Genomic DNA, 23,021 nt, shown 5'->3' on the forward strand with positions numbered 1-23,021 from the left:
TTTCAGCTGTTTAAGTATCAAGCCATAAAAATGCCAGCTTGGTAATACAGTTCAATCTCCAAACCATCCACATGTCCCCTTTAAGGGATAGTTATTTTTGCAAGATGACTAAAAGGCTCAAGAGGGCTTTATTTTGAGTGCATATACAGTATGTAGGATAACATTATAAATTAGGGTTGCGAAAAATTTTGATACAATGATTTAGTAGGAAGCAGATCTGAAAAGCAGTGAAGCATATGCTTGACTTACAAGACTGCATTGGAGCGACTGTATCACTCAGCCAGATCTTAAAATCTTCAGTTCAGGCACAGCTGTCATTTCTCTCAGAGCAAAGCAGTTGATTGAAATTAATTAGCCCCGGATCACCTATTCCCCAGGGAGTGTGCATTGACTTTAGTGTCTCGCTTTGAATTTCTGTTTTTCGCAGACCTTTATTGTATATGCCGTGAATGTAACTATATGCCTGTGAATCAGTGGTGGGTTTCAATTTTTTTTACTACCGGTTCTGTGCGTGTGGCTTGGTGGGCGTGGCATGGCATGGCGTGTGGCTTGGTGGGCGTGATGGGGGAAGGATACTATAAAATCTCCATTCCCTTCCCACTCCAGGGGAAGGTTACTGCAAAATCCCCATTTCTTCCTGATCAGCTGGGACTTGGGAGGCAGTGAATAGATGGGGACGGAGCCAGTCAGAAATTTTCCTACCGGTTCTCCGAACTACTCAAAATTTCCGCTACCAGTTCTCCAGAACTGGTCAGAACCTGCTGAAACCCACCTCTTCTGTGAATGGCTTTGCACAAGTGGTGGGATTCAAATAATTTAACAGCCGGTTTGCCCAGGGTCAGGTTGGCAGTTGTGGGAGGTGTGGTCCATCCTTGTCCTCCAGCCCTGCCACACATGCGGGACAAACCTCCTGTGATGGCCAACCTGACCCTGGGTAAACCAGTTGTTAAATTACCCCCTCCCCCTGCTTTCAAAGTGGATCCTGGGTGCTGCACTGCGCTGCAATGGAGAAATAGGCAATGGAACGGCCAGCATGAGGGAAGGAGGAGGAGCAGGTAGAAGAAAGAGGGATAGTGGCCTTCTCCTTCCCTCACGCCATCTGCTTCATTGACTATTTCTCCATTCCAGTGCAGCACCCAGGATCCAATTTGATTGTGTGTGTGGGGGGGGAGTAATTTAACAACTGGTTTACTTGAACCGGTGCAAACCGGCTGAATCCCACCACTGCTTTGCACGTTATGCAAAACTACAACTTGCTTTTTGGCTGACAGGGCAATCATAATGGCTTATAAACGCCGTTCGAGTTTTGGGTGAATTTTACTGAAGAAATAAATAGCTGTAGCTGTTGAACAAACTATGGTTTAGCATGAAATATTCAAGTTTAGCCTTCATCAACTGATATGTGTTCAGATTGCAATTCCCAATTTTTGGTATGAGAGAGAAAGGAATAGTTTTTGAACACTCCAAGGGAGGAAGAATTTAAATTTAAAAGATATAGGCACTTTCAGCAACACTTCAAAAACATTAAGATGAGTTCCCTACAATTCTAATCTGAGACTTCTGTTGCTGACACTTTGCAAAATTCATCTCTTTCCCTCTTTTTGCTTCTGATCTGGTCTTTTCTTTTATTTCCCCTCTTATTCAGGTAACAGAAGTAACAAAAACAATCCCAAATGGCTTGATTACACATTCTGCCTTTATTTATTTATTTATTTATTTGGTTCGATATGCCGCCCTTCTCAGGGCGGCTTACAATGTGTTAAGCAATAGCCTTCATACTTTTGTATATATCTGCTTAGTAGGGCTTTTGCCCCCCCCCCCAAGCGGTGTTCTTTTTTATACAAAGTCATCTTATTGCCCCCACAATCTGGGTCCTCATTTTACCTACCTCGGAAGGATGGAAGGCTGAGTCAACCTTGAGCCTGGTGAGATTTGAACTTGCAATAATTGCAGGCAGCTGGCAGCTAAGTGCTACTTTGACAGCACTTTAGTCCACTGCTCCACCGAGGCTCCTCCTAAGGCCTTTGAAGTGGTGGTGGGTATAAACCCACTTTTTTTGTAGAGTATCGATCTCATCTGTATCCTACCCTCTCAACCATAGCAATCACTGACTTGCAAAGGAACTTGGAATACTACAGTACATTAGAAGGAGGAATGAGACCAAGAAAATGTCACAATAATATTCTATTGTATTTTTGAGGGAGGGAAAGAAAAAAGGAAGGAAGGAAGGAAGGAAGGAAGGAAGGAAGGAAGGAGGGAAGGAGCTGGAGATGATGGCTGAACAGCAGCAGGGTTTTCTACGTGGAAACAATTGCCTTCAATTTTCCCAATTTCTGAGAAAATTACAGATGGTTGGAATAGTTCAGAGCAAAATTGCTTGGAAATTTTAAATGGAAAATGGAAAGCTTTGCAGATGGAAAGTACAACGGAACATCCTATATTCCAAAACAGTTTTAAACATCACAATTATATCTTATTTTGTTACTGGCACAAAAAATGCTTGGTACCATCTGATGGCTGATAAATAATATTTGACAGGCAGCTTATGACAATTTGTTTTCTGAAGTTTGCCAAAATCAAAAATTCAAGTTCTCAGAGAGGTGATAACAAGTTGAAAGCATTTGACTTCTTGAGTTAAAATTTCACATTCAGAACATGAAGCTGACATTTCACATTGATATTTGTAATGCTGGAATTTTGGGGAACAGTGTACAATTAATTTCAGCTGCAGCTCTTGAAAAACATAAACAAAGCTGTGCAATCAAAACTGTTGTGAAAATCATGACCTCTCACAATCTCCGCTATCCTATTAGCTATATACAGGTGGTCCTCGATTTACGACCACAATTGAGCCCAAAATTTCTAATGGTAAGTGAGACATTTGTAAAGTAAATTTTACCTCATTTTACGACTTTTCTTGCCATAGTTGTTAAGTGAATCTTTGCAGTTGCTAAGTTGGTTGTTAAGTGAATCTAGCTTTCCCGTTGACTTGGTTTGTCAGAAAGTGATAAAAGGTGATCATATTAACCCAGTGGTGAAATGTAAAATTTGTTACTACCGGTTCTGTTGGCGTGGCTGGGGGTAATATGACTGAGGGGCGTGTCCAACTTTTTTTTTTTTACTTTTAAAACCATTTTTTCTACAACCTCTTCAGCTGAAGAGGTTGTAGAAAAAATGCTCTTAAAAGCCTCTGATGATCCCAGCTGAGCCGCGCGATCATCAGAAGCTTTTTTTTTTTAACTTTTAAAAGCATTTTTTCGGCCAAAGAGGTTGTAGAAAAAAATGCTTTTAAAAATTAAAAAAACAGCCTCTGATGATTGCGTGGCTCAGCTGGGCAATGGTGGGGGACAGAGATTTTTGCTACCGGTTCTCCGAACCACTTGCCTCCATCGCTACCGGATCGGGTGATCTGGTCTGAACCCGGAGCATTTCACCCCTGCATTAACCCAGGATACTGCAACGGTCATAAACATGAGACAAGATGCCAAGCATCTGAACTTTGATCACGTGACCATTGGGATGCCGTAACGGTCATAAGTATGAAAAATGGTCATAAGTCACATGTTTCAGTGCTCTTGTAACTTCGAATGGTCACTAGATGAACTGTTGCAAATTGAGGATTATCTATAAATTTAAAGAGGTATTATCTGAAAATATACTGAACTTGGCAGAAATAGTGATTAATTGATTGAGTTTCTATGACTGCCCATCTCAAATGCATGACTCTGAAGAACAATAATAAAAAACAAAATAAAACAATACAACAAAATCATAAATAACATAAATAGCAGACAGGAAAACAGCTAACAACACAGTGAGAAACCACTCACAAACACCTTGTGAGCGATTTCTCATTGTGTTGTTGGTTGTTTTCCTGTGTTGTTGGTTGTTTACAATCAACCAGTGGATTTCCCCATACCAGCCTGGTCAATGACAAAACCAGATCAAAACAGATCTCTCTTGTTGAATTTCACACCATTGTCTCCAGTGGTAGGTTTCAAAAAATTTTACTACCGGTTCTGTGGGTGTGGCTTGGTGGGTGTGGCATGACTTGGTGGGTGTAGCAGGGGAAGGATACTGTAAAATCTTCATTTCGTCCCCACTCCAGGGGAAGGTTTTTGCAAAATCCCCATTTCCTCCCGATCAGCTGGGACTTGGGAGGCAGAGAATAGATGGGGACAGGGCCAGTCAGAATTTTTACTATCAGTTCTCTGAACGACTCAAAATTTCCGCTACTGGTTTTCCAGAACTGGTCAGAACCTGCTGAAACCCATCTCTGATTGTCTCCATCCAAAGGAAAAACTAAATCTCCATATTCCTTTCCATGTTCCTAAGCTGAATATTGTGTCTCCTATGAACAAAAACCCAGGTCTTTCTCAGAGGTCTGATATGAGTTACTTTATCTGTTTTGTGTGAAAAAGAATTGGATAAAGTACAGGTGTTTAATAAAGGAAATAAGAAAGTCTGTCACCAGAGGCCAGTGACCTTATTACTGTTATGACCACAATAGTGTTTTCCTGCTGAATTATGCATGGCAGTATTTATGCTTCAATTTCAATATTATTTAATATTTAACCTGTTATGAAACATTCATATCAATACAGTCCCTTGATTTTTTTACCAGCAGTAAACCTTCTAAGGCACAGCTTAGATTTCTACATCCCGTATACATTTCACTGTAAATCTAGGGAGCACTTCAAATTGCTGCTACTGCAAGACTGGAACGGATCTGAAACTGGTAGTAGAATTACATTTTATTCTGAAGTTGATCCATGAGTTGAGTTTAGAAGGGGGAAAAATGATTTGGTGGTGCGTACTGAATAAATAATTCTATACTAGAATCCCTTAGATTCATTCAGTCATTCAACTGAGCTACAGGCAGTGGTGGGATTCAAATAATTTAACAACTGGTTCTCTGCCCTAATGACTGGCTGGGTGGGCATGGCCATGGTGGGTGTGGCCAGGGGGTGTGACAGGCAGCACTCGGCCTCCTGCACTCCCCTGAGAGCAAAAACGGGCTGCAGGGAGAATGCGCCGCGCCTCCTGCATCCCGTTTTGTAGACCTCTCTGCAGTCTCCTAAGAATGAAAACAGGTCATGGGGAGGCCACATTGCACCCACCAATGCCCCATTTTGGGCCTAGTAGGCCTCTCTGCAACCTCCTGGGAGTGAAAACGGGGCATGGGTGGCACGCCGCACCTCACCCCCCCACACGTGCACTGTTTTGGGCCTAGTAGGCCTCCCTGCACTTATGTAGGAGCCAAAATGGGGCATGCAGGGCAGGGATTGGTGGGACCAGCCAGCAATTTAACTACTAGTTTGCTCAAAGTGACCCAAACTAGCTGAATCCCACCACTGGTTACAGATCTGGCCACTTCACTTCTAAAAATTAAATAAATAGGAAAGATAGACAACATGAAATAGACAACCAAAATGACCAGGGGACTACAGCAACTACCCAATGTGAAGAGACTACGCATTTGCTGAGATTTTTGCTTAAAGGAATCTGGGAACAGGGTAGACATATTTGAAATCATACATGGTACACAAACATATATTTCTTCTCTAGTAATATTAAACTTGGAGTCATCTGCCAAAAAAAGAAATACAAGGAGATTAAGACTTGTTTCAAAAGTCATGTTTATTTATAAAAGAAAGAAGTTAACGGTCTTTATAGAACTGATCAAGATTCAGATCCACCAAAGGTATCTTGGATCCTATGAAAGACAAGCATTTTTTAAGAGAAATAATATAAAGTTATAATGCACTGGAGCTCCTGAGTGAACTAATTGAATCTGAAGCCCTGCACATATTTATTCTTTTATTTATTTTTAAACGAAAGTTTGATAAATTCATGGAAAATATGGGCAGTCAACCAATTTTCCCTCAAAAGGAAGATTTATGGCTGATCACAATAATACGATAGATTAGAATGTTCCAATGAAGATGCATAAAGAAGTGGCCTCGATGTCACATCTGTCAGGGTGGTTATTGTAGGATAACATGGTTTTTGGATGAAACAATGGCCTCTCCTGTAGACAACCACGTTGTCAGGTTTCGGTGCTATCTTGAATAAACTTCATTCTCAAGCGCAAACTCTCTAATGAATCATTTTTATTTTAAGAATAGCAGAATCCGACATTTCTGATTCAAATTGCAGCCAAACTGGCCCCTCCTTCCAACCCCCTCCTCTTCCGCTCTCCAACCCCAATGTCCCATTGGCCATCATGCAGATCCATCTCTACATCCCGGCACGTTCTTTTCACAGGAATGTAGCCCCCATCCTCATCTCCCAGGAAACACTATCTGTAACATACAAAAACTAGGTAAAAGTTCATCTCAGCAATAAATCAAGCTTCTGCTTCATCTTGTTATGTCAGCGCTGGAAGAGAGCCTAATTTGGAACGCTGACACATGTACCACCAAAGGTCTAGAGATGAAAGCTTGCACAGTGTCAGCATCTTCAAGGGGAAACTATGCCATCATCATGTCCGATTTTAGACCCTCTGTGCGTGCACAAAGCCTTCTAACAATGTCCAGATGGGTGGGTGGAGCCTCGTGCTGCCGCCGCTACCAGTTTGCCAAACCACACACCGCCGCTGCTACAGATTTGCCCAAACTGGAGTGAACCAGTAGCATTTCACTCCTGGTCCAAACCATGCATACAAAATACTTTGGCCACCTAATGAGAAGGAAGGACTCACTGGAGAAGAGCCTAATGCTGGATAGATTGAGGGCAAAAGAAGAAGAGGACAACAGAGAATGAGGTGGCTGGATGGAGTCATTGAAGAGTGAGCTTAAATGGACAGGTAGAGGACAAGAAGGCCTGGAAGAACGTTGTCCATGGGGTCATGATGGGTTGGACACAACTTCACAACTAACAACAAAAAACCATGGATTTCTTCTAGGCCCATTGTTGCTTTCTTTTTATGCGCACATTCTTTATGTTACACATTCCTAGCTATGTAAAAATCCACACTTAGGGGATGACTTCTTATTTAGTTTGTGCAGATGTAAACATTGTTATATGTGAACACAGAACTTCAGGGGATTTAATGTATATTATAATTTGGAAATCCTTAGAACACCTTTCCCCAGCCTTGGTATTCTCTTGGGGTGTGGACTTCAACACCTCAAATTCTTAGCAATCCTCATCTTGGGTGGGGAAGCTTGGAAGATGAAGCAGAGTCTTCTGAAGAGAATCCTGGTTGTGTCCTCCTGCCTTCCTTTTAATTCATTTTCTATTATTAATTGGGATGCTCAAATATTCATCTCGCTATCTTCAAAGGGTTTACACCTTTGTGAATTTCTGTTTGAATGCCAAAATGCCTTTCTGAAGCAAAATTAGCATAACACTTAAAAGCAGGCAGCATTGTGAAAAACTGTCCTTAAAAAACACCTACCCAAAACAATATCTTTAGAAGATGGAGCATAGAAAATCCTGTCTTGGGCATTACATGTCTTGTAACATTGCACAAAATGCACAAAATATACATTTGTCTTGCGAGAACAATACTGATTAAGTCTCATCAACTGTGCAATGAATTTAGAACATAAAATAACAGAGTTGGAAGGGAACTTGGAGGTCTTCTAGTCAAAACCCTATATCATTTCAGACAAATGGTTGTCCAGTCCCGTTTTAAAAGCCTCCGGTGATAGAGCACCCACAACATCAGAAGGCAAGCTATTTCATTGGTTGATTGCTCTAACCATTAAGAATTTTCTCCTTAGTTCCAGGTCGTTTCTCTCTTTGGTTAGATTCCAAACCTTGTTTCTTGTCTTGCCTTTCAACAACGGCATTTCACTATTATCATGAATTCTACAGGGATAATAATATAGCCTGAATGTAAACTTTCACATTTAAAAATCTCAGCTCCTTGAATTTTGCAGCACTAATAATGTTTTAAAAAATGATCTGCAATACACACACAAACCTATTTTTTTATGTTTGGAGGTACCACCCCCACAAAGTTTAAGAGAACTGACCTTTGCCAATCCAGTAAAACAAGAAATGGAAAGAAATTGAAATGGAGAAGTTGGTTTATTACGAATGCATAGTCTAGAACAGTAGGCTTGGGTTTCTTTTAAATTAATATGCTGGCTGGGGAATTCTGGAAGCTGAAGTCTGCACATTTCAAAGTTGCTCTTGTAAGTTTGAAAAACACTGTTCTGGAGTGTTTGAGGAGTCTATGACAATAGGAGTTACACTAATATCAAAGAAATGGTGGAATAGAATCATTAAAAAAAGGATGCAAAAGAAAATGTGAACGGCAAAAATTAAAATCATTTTTATTTATTTTAAATAATTAAATAGAATTGTTAAATGGTCCCTTGTTGTCTTGCAGTGAGTTGGCCGTGGTGAGTTTGCCCGCTTCAATTTGGCTGTGGCGAGTTGGCCGTGACGAATTGGCCGTGGCAAGTTGGCCACAGTGAGTTGGCTGCAACAAGTTGGCTATGACAAGATGTTCCATTCCTGTTCTGGAGCACATGGCTTCTGCTGAATGCAGAAAAAATGGCTACCAGAATTGAGAGGACTCTAGGCAGATGCTGCTGTGGTCTGCCAGCAGCCTGAGGAGTTGGCAGCAGAGTTGGACAGTGAGGAGGCTGGGGAGGAACATGGATCAGTCCTGGAGTCTGGGGAAGGCTCGGACGAGGGCTCTGTGGCAGAGAAAGGGCCATCTGGGAGGTACATGCTGCCTCCGGAGCCTCCAGAGTTGGACCTCAGCGAGGCAGAGGAACAGGGGGAGCCTGTTCCCAGTGCGCACATGCACAGAGCTGCCAGAAAGCAAGAACAATTAAAACAAAAGGGACGACTCGGGAGTAGGGCTTGGAGATGATTGACCCCTCCCATAAGACTTAAAAGACGAGCAAAGGCACGTGGGCCTTTGCAGGAAGCAACATTGTTAATTCTGTGCAGTTTAAAGTTTGAAGCTCTGTTTGATTCTGGACTCCATGTGGCTTTGCCAATTAGGTCTTTGGCATCTGTCAAGGGAGATAAAGGTGGGTGATTATCAGCCTTATCCCGAAGGACTCTTGACAACTGTTTGGGACTCATTTGTGAATGAACAGAATTCACAGCTATTAAAATAAAACACGTTTTGGGACTACTCGTGTGTTTCACTGACTCAGGAAGCCTAGGTCAGAACAGATGCTGTCTAAGGAGCCCACATATATAATGAGCTCTCTATTACCTTACAATGACTATCTTCTTAAATGCTGTTTATCTTTTTCTTCTCCTGCATCCAGCCTTCTCGGCCTTTATTTCTTTTCTTCACATGTCTTACGTACCAAGCAATGGCCAAATCAATCACCATTGCTCTCTCTCTCTCTCTCTCTCTCTCTCTCTTTCTTCTTTTAAGGGATAGGGCAGTGATGGCTAATCTTTTTGCCGTCGTGTGCCAAAAGCGGGGGAAGCCCAGGGGGATCATGCGCATGTGTGCCCACACCCATAATTCAATGCACCTTGCCCCCACACATGCACACGTGACCCCCCTGTGCGCCCCCCCACTTTTGGCACGTGATGGCACGGTAGGCCCATTTTTCGCCCTCCCCAGGTTCTAGAGGCTTTCTTGGAGCCTAGGGAGGGTGAAAACAGCCTTCCCCATGGCCCGTTTCCTGACTTCCAGTGGGCCCAGAAGGCCCAAAAATCAGGTGGCTGGTGTGCGCATGCGTGCTGCAGCTGAGCTAGGGCAACGCTCGCGTGCCCACAGATATGGCTTTGTGTGCCACTTGTGGCACGCATGCCATAGGTTCGCCATCATGTATCATGTGATGATACATGTCCTGGTTTTTGTTTTCCCTGAGGGAAAAAAAGGCATGAATGGACTTGTACAATCATTCGTTCAAAGTTACACCCCCACTGAAAAAAGTTATTTATGACCATTTTTCACACTTATGATCATTGCAGCATCTGCATGGTCACAAGATCAAAATTTGGATACTTGGCAATTGTCATGTATTTATGACAGTTGCGGTGTCCTGGGTTATGGGATCACCTGTTGCAACCTTCTGACAAGCGAAGCCAATGGGGAAGCCACATTCACTTAGCCACCATGTTACTAACTTAACAATTGCAGTGATACGCTTAGCAATTGTGGCAAGAAAGCTTGTAAAATGGGGCAAAACCTATCTCACAACTGTCTTGCTTAGCATCAGAAATTTGGAGCTCAGTTGTAGTTGTAAGTCAAGGACTACCTCTGCAGACTACCTCTGCTCAACTTGGAGCCTCTTTCTTGAAGAACTGTGAGAACTGTTTTGAACAATCAGTTCTAATAGTATCACTGAGAAGAAATAACAGTGTTAAATAAAAAAAATAATAATTGGAAGGAAAAAGAGTTGAAGCAGCTCTCTCATTCCTGGGCTAGAAAACTCCGCAGGGTACTTTTGAGGGTGGAGAAAAATTAGTAGAAAAATAGAAAGATTACATTTCATGTCAAGTTTGGGCTCGATTAGGTATTCTACACAGGCTTTGCATCAGGAGTTATCTGGTTGTGTGCCTGCAATATTTTGGGCCATCCTGACCTTCTGCCTTCTAACCGGAAATCTCTGGACCTTGACATGGAATTCTTTCAGCCTGGAGACCGAATTGCTATGCTACTAATCATTACTCCAAACAATTAGGAACCCATTTGACTCAACCTTCAATTCTTTAACCAAATTATGTTCTCATCATTGTAAAATCCAGCAATTCTGCTGATGTTCTAATTGCAATCACCCCAACCTAGACTATTTTCCCTTTTATTTTCAAAACCAATTAGCCCAACAAGACCTTGCAAACATACTACGTAAAGCACGCAGAGTGCTTGTCTGCATTTTGTCAGAACTAGAAAAACAATTATATTTGGTAGCTTTTAATTAAATATTAAAGAAAAGCCTACCCTTTATCTTTTTTATATATATATTTTAATTAGCTATTATGCAAATGCCAGAAGGTACATTCTGTCATTTTGGAAAACAATCTGCAGATAGTGGTTCTGGTTGTTCTAATGAGTTTGCAGGCCAACATTTAAGGGTGATGGAACGATCTCAGCTTGTGCCTTTAACCCTGATGAGCTGTTTGGATTAGTTTCATTCTTAGGCTTACTCTTATTTTTGCTAACACAAGAAGACTTTTGTTGGTGCCAAGTTACCAAAGGTCTTTTAAACCCACCAAAGTCTTTCCCAAAATGACCAATCATATGCTAGCCAACAATTCAAGACTGGATCTTGACAATGGCTTACAGTCATTGCTAAAAACAACAGATGGCATTTTGTGGCATCTTGCCTCTGAATATGAATCTGGAATACATGGAACAGGATTATGCAAAATCCCTTTGATGGAGAACTTTATAGATGGACATGATGCAATTTTCTTCAAGTTGATATGGTGACACAATTTGCCTTGATGTTCTTCACATCACTTCCGCTGACTTGTCACTTTAAAAAAAAAGAAACTGAAGAAACTTCTGCTCATGAGTTTGTGTGTACATAAGTCCCTTCTGACTTTTGCAAATGCCGATAAAGGCAGGCAAACTGATGAAGCAGTACAGCTGTTTCCTTTCAGTTTTAGAAGCGAGGAAGATACTCGAAGTAACTTCAAGAGGGTGCTTTAGGTTAGGCATTTACTGAAGCAAAAGACCCTTTCAAAGATTGCAAACAAATCTTTGATTGATTGAACAAAGACAGTGTCCCAACTTTCCCAAACTGAGCTCTCCAGATGTGCTAGATTGCAATTCCTATAATTCTTCCAGCCAACAAGGAAATTAGCTCATAAAACAGAATCATAGAGCTGGAAGAGGCCTTAGAGGTCTTCTAGTCTAAACCCCTGCTCAAGGCAGGAGACCTTATATCATTCAAGTCAAATGGTTGTCTGCTTTTCTGAAAACCTCCAAGAGATGTGGAAGGTATCAATGTTGGAAAAGCTACCCCACAAATTTGTCTGATTCTGTCTAAATTTGCTCGAATAGAATGTTACAGAATTCTGAACCTTCCCATTCTTCAACATAATTTGATTTATTTATCACATTTATACAGCTGCCCATTTCACAGAACTTGACTCTGGGGTGATATACAGTAAAACCATGAATTAACAACATTAAAACAGAACATCATTAAAACATTGATGTTATTATTTTTAAAAAGGCTAAAGGAGATTTTATGAACAGTGGTACCACAAGAGATCACAATTCCCTTGAGACACCCCCAGTCCTGTTAACACATTGAAAAGGCTAATGTTTTCTATTCGATATTAGTCACTAAATATCCAATGAAAACTTCTTTAGCAAGGAGAAAGAATTCATACAATATTGGACATTGGCATTTCACATTATCTGAAAAGCTCCATGGTCATTTCTTCCTTCCTTCCTGATTTGTTTGAAAACAATCTGCAACACAATTGGCTTCCATTGGGCCCCATGCTTTCTGACTTTAGCAAGTTGTGGTGATTGATATCTGAAATGGTTGCCTACCCAATAAGAAAAAGAGACAACATGCTGTGCAAATGTGCATTCTGCTCTTTGAATAGAGGAGCCACAACAGACAAGTTTTTGAGATGACAGTCAATAAGAAACACTTGTATTTGCCATTCCCCAGCTTTTGAGGTTTTGACAATACTTCAGGAAGAAATAAAATGCTTCCATTGAAAAAACTTGCTCTACAATTACCAAAAGGGTTGGATTATTCCAAGTGGAATGAAAGAGTGAGCCCGCAATGCAGCTTTGCTCAAACAGATGATTGATCAATGAGATGGTTGTAACTGATTTTTCAAGAACTTTATTGAATTGGGAAGGAGGTTATTTGGTTTACCAAATATAAAACAGAGAGCTTTCTCAGCACTTATTTTGTGGCCTCCAAAGGGCCCTCAGACTCAGAATCCAAAATCTGGTAGTAAAATCACAGTACTGTCTTGTGTCTAAAGATATTTACCCACGGAGTAAGGCTGTATTACTATTATCCTTCTCATCTCTTTTACCACCTTCACCTATTGGTATCTTATGATTATATTCCTTTGTTCTTTGTATGTACACTGAGAGATTATATGCCAGAGACAAGTTCCTTCTCCATCCAATCACACTTGGCCAATAAAGTATTCTATTCTAAAGTAACTGACTTTACCATTTCCCCCCTTAAATAATACAAAACATAGATTTCTTAAATATCTATAAGGATCCCTTAGCATCCCTTAGACCTGTCTTTCAATCTCCCCACCAAAAAGGAAAGAAACAGAATCAGGATACATTTCTGTAATTTATTCCTAACCTTTTTGGAGCCCATGCAATTAAGACTATATTTTGCTCCAAGAATAGATACACCTAGATCAGTGATGGCTAACCTTTTCCGGACCAAGTGCCCCCACACACAAACCCCCAAAATGCAATGTGTGCACCAGTGGTGGGTTTCAAAAATTTTTACTGCCGGTTCTGTGGGTATGGTTTAGTGGGCGTGGCATGGCTTGGTGGGCATGGCTTGGTGGGTGTGGCAGGGGAAGGATACTGTAAAATCTCTATTTTGTCCCCACTCCAGGGGAAGGTTACTGCAAAATCCCCATTCCCTCCTGATCAGCTGGGACTTGGGAGGCAGAGAATAAATGGGGGCAGGACCAGTCAGAATTTTTACTACCGGTTCTCTGAACTACTCAAAATTTCCGCTACCGGTTCTCCATAACTGGTCAGAAGCTGCTGAAACCCACCTCTGGTATACACGGGCCCAGCGCATGCGCCCTGCCCCCCATGAATGTGCATGTGCCCCCGCATCTGTCCCGCTCCTTGCACAGGCACGTGTAGCCCCCCACATGTGCCCCACCCCCTGTGCATGCACAGCAGAGACCTGAAGACCAGTTGGCTGGCGGGAGGCATGTGCGCATGCACGGCGGTCCTGAGCTGGGGCGATGACCTGTGTGTCTACAGAGAGGGCACTGCGTGCCACCTCTGGCACACATTCCATAGCTTCAGCATCACGGACCTAGATAAATAAATTAAACTATAGGAACACCATATATGAATTTTCTTATTGGCCAATGTGGGCTTGTTGTATGTTGCCCAACAAAGTTGAAATGAAATAACGGGGAAAGGTGGGGGGAATAATTATGCTTATTCTGCCACTTCATCAGTCATTCCTTCTCTAGCCTTTGAGGCCAAAACAAAAATTGTCTCTGGTTCCTCTCAATTAAAAAACTTCATCTTGCAGGATCTGGAAAACTTGCCTACGGTGTTGTAATTCCTGCCTTCTGGAATAATCTTCCCTCTGAGATTCAGGTGGCTTCTTACCCTTACATCATTCAAGAAATTATTGAAGATCTGGGTGTTCTCACAGGACTTGGGCTCAGCTCCTTCTTGTTTTCCCTTGACTTTGTTTTATTTTAAATCAATTTCATTTGGTTTTTTTTAATTCTTTTGTTTTAAATTTTGCATTTTGCTCTTCTGGTAGGCTGTATTTCTTTTAATAGATTGGAGTGTTTTTTAGTTGCAAGCCACCCAGATTCATTTATGAGTTGACAACCTATCAAATAAATAAAGAACCCCAGCTGCAAAACATTTGTTTATCCCTAATGTAAAGAACTGAAGGTTTTCTTCCAAACCAAACTGTTTGGATTTTCAGGTTTTTGTGAGTTAGACTGAGGCAAAAGTTGCATTTGCCACAATCGTGACATCTTTGTTATGAATTTGGTTCTTAGTGATTCACCAAATAACAGCAATAGCCTCTATGACAAACTCCTTGACCACTGGAGTCTCCTTATAAATGCATCTTAATAATTCAGCAGGCCTAACTCCCTTTCAGGGATGCAGTGGCTCAATGGCTAAGAAGCTGAGCTGTTGATCAAAAGGTCGGCAGTTCAGCGGTTCGAATCCCTAGTGCCGCATAACAGGGTGAGCTCCCATTACTTGTCCCAGCTTCTGACAACCTAGCAGTTCGAAAGCACATAAAAAATGCAAGTAGAAAAATAGGGACCACTTTGGTGGGAAGGTGGCAGCGTTCCGTGCGCCTTTGGCATTTAGTCATGCCGGCCACATGACCATGGAGACGTCTTCAGACAGCACTGGCTCTATTCATTTTTTTTAGCCTGCTCTTTTCCAGGCAGTTAAGGCTAAAACACAGGGCATCAAAATCATGATGGTAATATTTCTAAGTCAATGTCTTGGTTCATAAATTAAAAAATCCTTTACACTGCAGAATGTCATTATAACAACTGGCAACTGGTTGGTTCTTGGATGCTTCCATGCTCAGCCCTTTGCCTACTTAAATCCACTTTCTAATTGAGGGTCCTAACTATAGATCAGAGTGCTCTGAATTTGGATCAGTCTGAATTGTTATCTACTGGATTGGATTAAAATTAATTAATTCCAATGAACCTTTAAACAGTTATGGCTATTTTGACAATCAAAAACAGGGAGTTTGTAGACTTTTCTGCACATTCTGAAGCACCCCTTTTGAAGGGTTTTCAAAGTCCTACTAGATACTGCAGTGCTGGGATATCAATTTTAAGTTAATTTAATGTATATTGATCGTTTCAGCATTTGCATTTTTATATACAAATTGACACAGCTGTGTCTATGCAAATCTATATTTTGGGGTGGGTTCTAAAATTTTTTAATACTGTTCTGTAGGCGTGGCTTATTTTGTGGGTGTGGTTTGATGGTCATGTGACAATTCTTTAGGATTTAGCAGAGGTACTGGTCTACCAGGCTTTTAACTGCTTGCAGAGTTGTACCAGTCTACCCATTTGTTCTTGGAGCGTTCCGGTCTACCCATTTGTTTTTGGAGGCACCGGTCTACCCATTTGTTTTCCGAGCGCACTGGTCTACCACCACACTGCCTTTTAACACTGATCAGCTGTAGGGCAGCCCTTTGAAGCGCCGCGGCTAGAGTTTAAACAGTTTTTTTCCTTCTAGCCGATCAGCTGGGACTCGGGAGGCAGCGAATAGATTGGGGGCGGGGCCAAATAAAAAGTTAAGAATAACGCGGGAGGGCAAGAGGACCCAGCTCCTGAACAAAGAGAACCGGTTCGGTGACGTCATATCATCACCGCTACCGGCTCGGCCGAACTGGGCCCAACCGGGAGGAACACACCACTGCTATATTTGTATAATGGGCATAAGTGGCCATTCTAATTCAGAAGGACCTACTACACTACATGGTTCGAGTTTTGTACACCATTTTTGGATCACATGGTTCTGAAGACCTTTGCCAACCTTAGGCACTTTCTGTTTTATAAATGTACCCAGTTTTTATTTCCCATCTTTAATTATTTTCATTCTATATTACATTTCTCATCCATATGACTCACTTGTCCAAGCCATGGTAAACACTTTTTTGCATCATGCCCTACTTCCAAGATCTATGTGTTCTGCCAAACACATCAAGAATCTTATCTACATCATCTTGAGACTTTATTGTTTAAACCTCATTTGTGTAGCTCAATTGCCTACAGTTTTTTCCCCAATCCAGTCATGTCCGATTCTCAGAAACTGCCTGAACAAGTCCATGCAGTTTTCTTTGCAAGGTTTTTCAGAAGGTTTGCCATTGCCTCCTTCCTAAGACTCAGGGAAAAGTGACTGGCCCAAGGTCAGTCCCACTGGCCCAATGGCTTTATGCCTAAAATGGGACTAGAACTTTTGGTCTTCCAGTTTATAGCCTGATGCCTTAACCACTACACCAAACTGGCTCTCAGCTAGAGTTTAACCTCTTCAAATAAATACTTCAAATCAGGGGTACTATTCAGCAGGTTCTGACAGGTTCTGGAGAACCAGTAGTGGAAATTTTGAGTAGTTCGGAGAACCAGCAAATACCACCTCTGGGTGGCCCCAAAGTGGGGAGGGACTGGAGATTTTGCAATATCCTTCCCCCAGGAGTGGGGAGTTAATGGGGATTTTGCAGTATCCTACCCCTGGAGTGGGGTGGGAATGAAGATTTTGCAGTATCCTTCCCCTGGAGTGGGGTGGGAATGGAGATTTTGCAGTATCCTTCTCCTGCCATGCCCACCAAGCCACGCCCACCAAGCCACACCACACCCACCAAGCCACGCCCACAGAACCAGTAGTAAAAAAAATTGAATTCTACCACTGCTTCAAATGCTTCTGCCAAAATCATCCATCTTAAAAAAATAGTTTTTGCTCGCATATCCTTTAAGTCAGCTACATCCTCACAACCAACCATTTCTATTTGACACAACAGAATTACTATTTTTATATCAATTATTTACCAATTCATTATTGAGTAATTATCAAAACACAATACACACACACAGACACACAACATAGGGGACAGTGAGAGAGAGAAAGAGAGATGACAATTTGTAACATCAACTCTAATTTGAGTAGCTTCTTTTCCTCTGCTTTATTTCTCAACAGTTGTTAGGTGGAGTCCCATCTTATAACTAAATTCAAACTGAACTTGACCAGTTTGATTGTTCAATTCCACACTGAAGTCTTTGGAATTTCAATTTTAACTTTTCATTCCAGGTCAGAACCGAGTCCAACAGAACTGGTTTTTATAAAGGCAAAATTTCTTGTGCCATTGCCTCTTCATAAAAGCAATAGACACAATTTACATAGACTTCTGTAAAGCCTTTGATTCAGTGGTACATGACAAACTACTTCTAAAACTAAATTCTTATGGCATCTCTGGACCCCTACATAATTGGATAGCTGTGTTCTTGTCAAACAGACAATAAGTGGTCAAAATAGGGAGTGCCCTATCAAATAGCACCTGTCAATAGCGGTGTCTGCCAAGGCAGCGTTCTAGGACCAACACTCTTCATACTATACATAAATTACCTTTGCGATCATATTATAAGCAAATGCGTTCCCTTCGCCGATGATATAAAAGTATTTAACACCACTGACAATGCTACTACCCTTCAAAAAGACCTTGACTTTGTGTCAAAATGGTCAAACAATTGGCAACTCCAAATCTCAATCAACAAATGTTCTGTCTTACACATTGGCAAAAAGAATCAGAACACAAAATACAAGCTGCGTGGACACAACCTTGTAGATGACCCTCACTCTGTCAAGGAACTTGGAGTATTCATATCTAATGATGTAAGTGCTGAAGCCCACTGTAACAACATCGCCAAAAAGGCATTAAGAGTTGTAAACCTAATCTTGCATAGCTTCTTTTCCGGTAATATCACATACTAACCAGAGCATACAAAACATTTGGTAGACCAATTCTCAAATACAGCTCATCTGTCTGGAACCCAGACTGCATATTGGACATTAATACAATTGAAGGTGATCCAGAAATATTTTACAAGAAGAGTCCTCCACTCCTCTGCTCGCAACAAACTATCTTATGCCACCAGACTTGAAATTCTGGGCTTAGAAAACTTGGAACTACGCCATCTTCAGTATGACCTAAGTGTAGCTCATAAAATTATCTGTTACAATGTCCTACCTCTCAATGACTACTTCAGCTTTAACCACAACAATACATGAGCACACAATAGATACAAACTTAAAGTGAATCGCTCCAAACTCAATTGCAGAAAATATGACTTCAGCAACAGAGTGGTCAGTGCCTGGAATGCACTACCTGACTCTGTGGTTCCATCCCAAAACCCCCAAAATTTTAACCTAAGACTGTCTAGTGTTGACCTCACCCCATTCTAAGAGGTCTGTAAGGGGCGTGCATAAGAGCACCAGCGTGCCTACCATCCCTGTCCTAATGTTTTCTCTATTTGTATCTATTTTATATATTCAATTCATGCTTGTACTTATATATATTACCTAATATGTTCTTGAGAAATAAATAAAATAAATAAATAAATGAACATAGTTGCCCTGATGCAAGTTTAGTCAGAATCATATGCCACTGAATTCAATCGTGCAACAGATTTACGTTTCTAAATAAAGAACTGCCAGCCTGCAAGCGGGAAAGGGGAGAGTGTATATGTACATAAGGCCACCCTCAACATCTTGCATGCTTGACACAATTCAGACACTGAACCTAAAATGAGCTGGGCAGCAGTTTGTAAGTATAGTCAGCTTGATGTAATTTCAAACCTTCAAGGAATTTGGGTTCTCGATCTTAACCGACTTGAGTATTCAATTATTCCTGCTTGTAACTTCAATATGCATCTTAGAAAGGACAAGCATAAAGAGCCTTCTTCAGTCTATGTAGAATAAAATCTGCAGAAACTTTTAAAAGATAAGACTCCTTGAGTCAAACTGGTGACACCATGGGCACTTCCATGCAATTTTCTTGGCAATCATACAACGGTGTTTTGCCTTTGCCTTTTTCTGAGATGTTTTTCAGTTTCCCAGTCTAGCCTAAAGGACAGGTATTCTCTACAGGCCTCCCATTAAAATAGTCACCTTGCTTACCTTCCAAATCGAAACAAATCCAAGCAGCTGCTGCCACCTGCTTGCCACTCAAGTATTAGTTTTTTTGTTGTTTTATTAATTACCCCACATTTTTTCTGTCCATTTTTTAAAAAAATTGTTCCACTAAACTTCAAATAAATTGTGGTAAAGAAGGAGAGATGATTATTTAGCTGAAGAGATGGTGGGAAAAAATCTCAACAATTAAGATCTTTCTTGAAAAATTCCCTTATGCTTAAACTGAGAAAGCAGTAATCATTCATTTATTACTTACACAGCCTCTTGTCAAACAACCTCTGTTACGTACTCTCTCACGAGGCACAGATGGATCCAGGGAAGTTAAATTAGAACAATAGAGGAAAATATTTGTAGCTCAGGGCAATGGTGAAATCCAAATATTTTTACTACCGGTTCTGTGAACGTGGCTGGGTGGCTTGGTGGGCGTGGCAGGGGAAGGATACTACAAAATCTCCATTCCCTCCCCACTCCTGGAGGAAGGATATTACAAAATCTCCATTCCCAGCCCACTCTGAGGCCAGCCAGAGGTGGTATTTGCCAATTCTCCGAACTACTCAGAATTTCCGCTACCAGTTCTCCAGAACCTGTCAGAACCTGCTGGATTTCACCCCTGGCTAAGGGTTGAAATGAGGTGCCCTTGGTGTTCTCTGAGCCTGGTTGTTTTCTTGCAGACATTTTGTTATTTAAAGTACGTAACATCATCAGGGCACTGGTGCTGTTACCTAGTTTGGGTAATGAAATGTCTGCCAGAAAATAACCAGGCTCAGAGAACACCAAGGACACCTCGGTTAACACAATGTTTAGACAGTGTTGCTGATAAGGTTACCTGTGCTTCATTACTATGGGTTGGGGTAGGCATCCATGGAACATCCACATTAAAATTAGTTTTAAATAATGAAGCATTGATAAAATTTCAGAATAGTGAAGACTATTGCAAAAGGTCTTTAATGGTACATTGCAAATTTATGGCAGAAGTGTTGCCATTGTGGTGTAGGGGTTAAGATGCTGTACTAGGACTGCTGAGATTTGGGTTTAAGTCCGTCCTCAGCTATGGGAGCTCACTGATGGAGTTGGTCCAACCAGTTTCTTTTTCTAACCTCACAGGTTTCTTGTGGTGAAAAATTGGAAATGAGAATGCCTCGAGGGCAGATTGAATATGCATCTACTAAATAAGTAATATCTAGTACATATTAATGGAGAAATGGTATAGAGGTGGAAATGATACTGGACTAAAATAACTTTGTTCATTCTATATATTCATCAGCATCTGAAAGTCTCTTAGTGATTTGGGGTCAGTTGCTCTCTTGGTCCAATCTGTTTTAGGGGTAAAATCAAGGGAAGATGAGTTGTAAGACTAGTTCCTCCTCTTCCTCAAGCTCCTTCCAGCATTCTTATGCTGGACCAGATAACTTTTGCCATTTTCATATAAGATGAGATGATGAGATGAAATGAGATGAGATGAGAAGATGAAATGATGAGATGAGATGAAATAAGATAAGGAGATGAGATGAGATGAAACAAAACGAGACAAGACGAGATGATGAGATGAGATGAGATGAGATGAGATGAGATGAGATGAGATGAGATGAGATGAGATAAAGTAAGCTAAGCTAAGAAGATGAGATAAGATAACTTTTTTCTGTGAACACACTGGAACACATTAAAAATGAAATTCTGATGTTCTCTCTCTCTCTCTCTCTCTCTCTCTCTCTCTCTCTCTCTCTCTCTCTGTGTGTGTGTGTGTGTGTGTGTGTGTGTGTGTGTGTACAGGAAGACTCATTATGGCTTATTTTCCAGTTAGGTCTTATTTTGGAGGAAATACTAATACTAAATGCCTCCGTTTGGTTGATGATCTTAACTGAGGCTTATTTTTGGGGTATTGTTTATATTACGAGCATCCTGAAAAATCATTCTAGGGCTTATTTTCCGGTTGGGTCTTATTTTCAGGGAAACAGGATACACATATACAAATACACACCACACATACATATTGCATATATATTAATCACAGTCCATTTTGAATACATGGTGGAAAAAAGAGTCTTGAAAGTTAATAAGGTTCATACTGTATGGTATATAAAGCTATTACAGAGTCTAGCTGTTCTGCTTCGGATACGGCAAAGCCTCCTCCCAGAAGGTAACAAGGAAAACAGGTTGTGAAGAGGATGTGTAGCGTCCCAGACAATCCTGAGGACCCTGCTCAAGCATCGCTTATATGCTATGTCTTGGATAGAAGGAAGGGAACTACCAATAATTGTTTCTGCCATCCTCACCACTCAGATATAACTTCGTATATGAGATATGGCACTGTTAAAAACAGAGCTATTGGCTCACCTTTATGGCAGATAAACATCCAGTCTAACCTAAGACTAAATGGTCATCTGTCTAGGATGCTCTACAGATAATCCTCAACTTACAAGCATTCATTTAGACATCATTCAATGTTACCACAGCATTGAAAAAAAATAACTTACAACAGGTCTTGCACTTACTGTATGACTGTCGAAGGATCAAAATTTGAGCGTTTGGCAACCAGAATGTATTTGCAAAAGTTGCAATGTCCCAGGATCATATGATTGTCATTTGCAACCTTCCTAGCTTCCCCTTGACAACAAGTAAAGTCAACGGGGGAAATCACATTTGCTTATTGATCGTGTGATTCACCTAACAACAGCAACGATTTGCTCAACAATCATGGCAAAAAGGTCATTACAATCAGGTGCAATGCACATTTCTTAGCAATGAAAATTCTGGTCTCAGATGTGATCGTAAGTCGAGGACTACTTGTAACAGTGAATTCCTGGACTGGACAGAAGGTAGACTTGGTAGATGACCTCCAACTTACCTTCTTACCCTTCCAATTTATTACTCTATGAAAAATCTCAGGACATTTGGCAAATCTGGCAAGATGTTGACATTTTTATTTTATTTATTGGTACTGAGCATCTGAAAAAGTTGCTGATTACTTCAGCTTCTGGCTTGGTTAACTGCTTGGCAGATTATGTACTTGAGAGATACCTATTTGGCATCCGTTGAATGCCAAAGAAAACGGTGAATTGATTGCATGCATCTTGCAGATGGAAAGCTTTTCCCTGATCAACAGACTGAATTTAGCAGATTTATTGCTTTCCTTGTTTCTTGATGGCCAGTGCTCACTGACACAAATGAGATCATCCATGTAACATCTGTAACTATACCATTATTGAGAAAACCTGGATCATTCAATAATCAGACAAATAATATTTGTATATCATGCTTATATAAAAACTTCTCAAAGTCAGTATAATAATATTTGATGTAAATATTTCAGAATCTACAAAACCTATTAGTATTACCTTATTACATAAAGTAAAACACAGGAAAATCATAAATGTGATTAATATAGAATTAATATACTAATATACAAAACAATAATTAAGCATTAAGGATAACATCAAGTCAGTATTTATGGCTCAGTCAAATTGATTTAGAATAAGTAATGGAAAACAAATCAGTTAATTGAGAGAATATGAACAACCTTTTCAACTTGGTGAGGGTCTGGGGTATAAGAAATAAACAGACTAAGCTGGAAGGTGGGGATAAATGTGTCATAAGTTTGGAATCGTTGCACAGCCATAAGAGACCCAAGTTCAGCTTTCCATTATAGTATTCAATTAACCCTTATCTAGAGCAAATTTAGTTTTGACCATTAGTTGACCAGATTCTT

The sequence above is a fragment of the Pantherophis guttatus genome, chromosome 3 (genome assembly GCF_059756535.1).
Source record: "Pantherophis guttatus breed Tessera chromosome 3, ASM5975653v1, whole genome shotgun sequence".
Lineage (NCBI taxonomy): Eukaryota > Metazoa > Chordata > Lepidosauria > Squamata > Colubridae > Pantherophis > Pantherophis guttatus.